Source organism: Anastrepha ludens, chromosome 5 (genome assembly GCF_028408465.1).
Source record: "Anastrepha ludens isolate Willacy chromosome 5, idAnaLude1.1, whole genome shotgun sequence".
Taxonomy (NCBI): domain Eukaryota; kingdom Metazoa; phylum Arthropoda; class Insecta; order Diptera; family Tephritidae; genus Anastrepha; species Anastrepha ludens.
In genome coordinates this window covers 54,626,345-54,630,022 of record NC_071501.1, presented here as the reverse complement: position 1 = coordinate 54,630,022, position 3,678 = coordinate 54,626,345, and positions in this window count along the sequence as shown.

Sequence of the window (3,678 nt, the reverse complement as noted above, 5' to 3'; positions counted from 1 at the left end):
GATCTCACACCAAAGCAGCAAAAAGACAGACTCGAGAGAGCGAAGGAGTTGTTTCACTTAGCCGAAAGCGGTCAATTTCCGAACATTGTGTCTTCTGACGATACAATTTTTGAAATTGAGCAATTCGTAAACTCCCAAAACGAGCACCCGCCAAGGTAACTGCGAAATATCGGAAAAGTATTCTGGAGGTTGCTTTGAGGCCGTAGGCAGACAAACAATTCGGTGGCAGACCAAGGCCGTTTCAACAGGACTCGGCACCTTCTTATATTCCGCTCAAAAAACAAAAATATGTCCTTTAGAAACCCTAAGAATACGAACTGGGACTTGTATCGGGATATACTATCAAAAACACCAATGATACCCCGGAAATACAGGTCACACGTCGCACTTGAGAAAGGGCTTGAATTGTTTGCAACTACTCTCGTTAAAGCCTACAACTACTCTCGTTAAAGCCTACAAGATCCCGACGAACGTAATTACGACCAACAAGATAGAATGGGCTATAGAAAGTTTCGACCCATATAAATCGCCAGGACTGGATGGAATTTTCCCTGGCATGCTCGAAAAGGTAAGCCATCTTGTGGTACCATGGTTAAGAACGATATTCAAGGGATGATTGAGGTTCAGCTACGTTCCTGTATTGTGGAGAGAAGCGAGAGTTGTGTTTATTCCAAAAGCGGGGAAAAGTAACCCTCTCTACTCGAAGGAATACAGGCCCATTAGTCTGACCTCATTTCTTCCGAAAACGTTAGAGAAGATTCTAGACACATACATTAGACACAATTGCGCCGGATGAATCATCCAAGGCGCAGCATGCCTACACTAAAGGCAGATCTACTGAAACTGCCCTTCACTCACTTGTACTAAACACAGAAAAGGCATTAGAATATAAGGAGTATGCTCTAGAAGTATTTCTAGATATATCAGGCGCCTTTAACAACGTGACAAAATATGATATTTTAAATAGCATAGAGTCACTTAATGTCCAACCCGCGGTTTATCTATGGATAAGGCAGCTATTAGCTAGCAGAAAGATAAGAGCGGAGTGGAACGATGCGAGCGTCACCAAATATGCATGCAGAGGTACTCCGCAAGGTGGGGTACTATCGCCGCTACTATGGTTACTTGTAGCAAATGAACTGCTCAAGAAACTTGACTGAGAGGCACCAAAACTAGTAGCATATGCAGATGACATAGCTATAGTAGTTACGGGAAAGTACCTGGACACTATCAGTAATGTGATGAATAACACACTTAAAACGGTACACCAATGGACATCTCGCGCAGGGCTAGGGATTGGTTGGTTAGAGTGGTGATTCATCCAGAATCCAACTAGCGCTTCCGCACCATTTTGTTGCCACATCCTCGTTACCAAATTGTTTAAGTTATTTGCAGTAGGACTATATCCAGTCTGTACGGTTAAGGAACCTTATTAGGTTGTTGACATCTAAGCCGGACAGTTGTTCGAGACTCTCGAACAGAGGTTTGCCCAGGGTTAACATTCTGTCCTTCCATAGGGCAGGGCATTCACAGAGGAAATGGAAGATTGTTTCTTTTTTCTCCGGTTGTTTACAACTATGACAGCATGTGTTGTGAGGGATGCCCATTTTGGCGGCTTGTTCTCCGATAGACCAGAAGCCAGTTATGACTGCCGTAAGTCTACAGGTGTCCCGACGTTTCATGTTTATTAATGTCGACGATTGCTTGAGGTTGTAGGTGGGCCATAATCGTGATAAAACGGATGTTGTACTTTTTACCAGGAAGTACAAGGTCCCGGCGTGGAACTTTCCGAAGCTAGGCAACAACCAACTACTTCTTAAAGATCATGCAAAGTACCTCGGAGTAATAGTAGACAGTTAATTGCTGTGGAAGCACAATGTTGAAGAAAGGATGAAAAAGGCCAGTAATGCGTTGTACGCATGTAAAAGAATGTTGGGCGTTACTTGGGGTCTATCACCCTCTCTGATGCAATGGTGCTACACGGCAGTAGCTAGACCGATATTGCTGTATGGGGCCCTAGTATGGCGAACTGCCACAAGAAAACTGGCATATTTAATGCCACTAGAAAGGATTCAACGACTCGCTGTTGTGTGCATAACAGGAGCGATGAAAACTCCTCCAATGATACTCAGCATGCCACCTATTGATCTTATGGAGGAAAACATGGTAGCGAAATCCGCGAGGATATTAGTGGCTGATGTAGTATTCACCTGCAGAACCCTCGGTCACAGCTCAATAGGAAAGTGGAGTACAGGTTGCACAGACTACGTAACTCCGTACTTTAAATGGGAGAGAAGGTTTCGTACTACAATTGAAGAGGAGGGATGGCACAAAGGCATGAAGCCTGGCCATGCGACTTTTCACATCAATACAGACGGAGACGGAAATAATAGATGAGATAGTAAAAAGTGCTGCTAAACTACCATTTGAACAAGAAAACGACGTACCAAAATCGCTTAATATTATATACAACGAAATGGACGGCTACATGAAAAAACTAGTGGAAGCTAGGTGGACTAATTTGATCAGATGCAAAACACCAAAAGTTATGTGTAGAACTAAGGACAAAAAACTGACTCAATTCGTACTCACGCTCTCGCGGAAGGACTGCAGAACTATTAAAGGTATGCTGACAGGTCATAATCTATTGGTTGCTCATGCGTACTAGATAGGTATTGCTAACACGGAGGGACCAAAAGGTCTATGCATGGCTTATTGTCAACCAGGCTAACCTGACCCCTTGGACACTGAGCCCGCTCTAAAATATTTAGCCCTCCATGCCTATCAAGTGCAATACGTGAATCCTCTCCGATAGATCGTTGGAATCCTCGTTCCGCAAGAAATCTCATCTTGGCTGCTAATTTTAGCTCAATAAGGATAACAGCGTTATCAAAGGCATAATCAAGGATGATAGAATACAAGGTTGCGCCTTCCGAATTCACTGTGTCGTGAGGAATAAACAAACAGAAGAAAGGGTAGTTACTTGTTTATGATGAGGAAGAGTAGTAGAAAGCAAGAGAAACTACCAAACACAAGAAAATATATATTCTTGCCAACGCATTATCCGTACAAAAACGCAAAAAACCGCATTTGAAGACTTTGTATTCGTTCACAATTTAACACACGGCACTTCGTTTTCCATAGTTTGTTTAGTTTAAATTTCATAAAACACAATATTACCAAGCCATTCACTAAATTTTCACAAACATACAATTCTTCTCCTTTTGTTTGTTTTGTATTGGAAAGGAGCCTGACGTCGGACTAGTCGAAATAGCGAAAAACAAAGTAACTGTTTTGGGGAAACGCCACCTTCAGTATTCAATTCGCGCTGAGTATAATATCGTTAATAATACTCTGGAACACTTAGTGTTTTATCCTGCAGTACGAAATAAATTTGTAAAAAGATACCGTGCGTTAATATTTAGGAGACAGCTTTTATATATCCATTTACGCAGGTTCTGGAGAATCCGAAGGATTAGAGTGGTCTCAATCGTTGCTCAATTTTCCCCATGACATTTCAAGATTTTTTGTAGTAAAATTTTGTCTATAGTGAAATGAAAGACCCAACGACGACAATCAACAACAAACGGAAAGGATAATCTCAGTTCATCCGTCTGTGTTAATCCCGTTGGTTATATAACAGAAAACGTATGTCCACAACGATATATAAATAAAGAA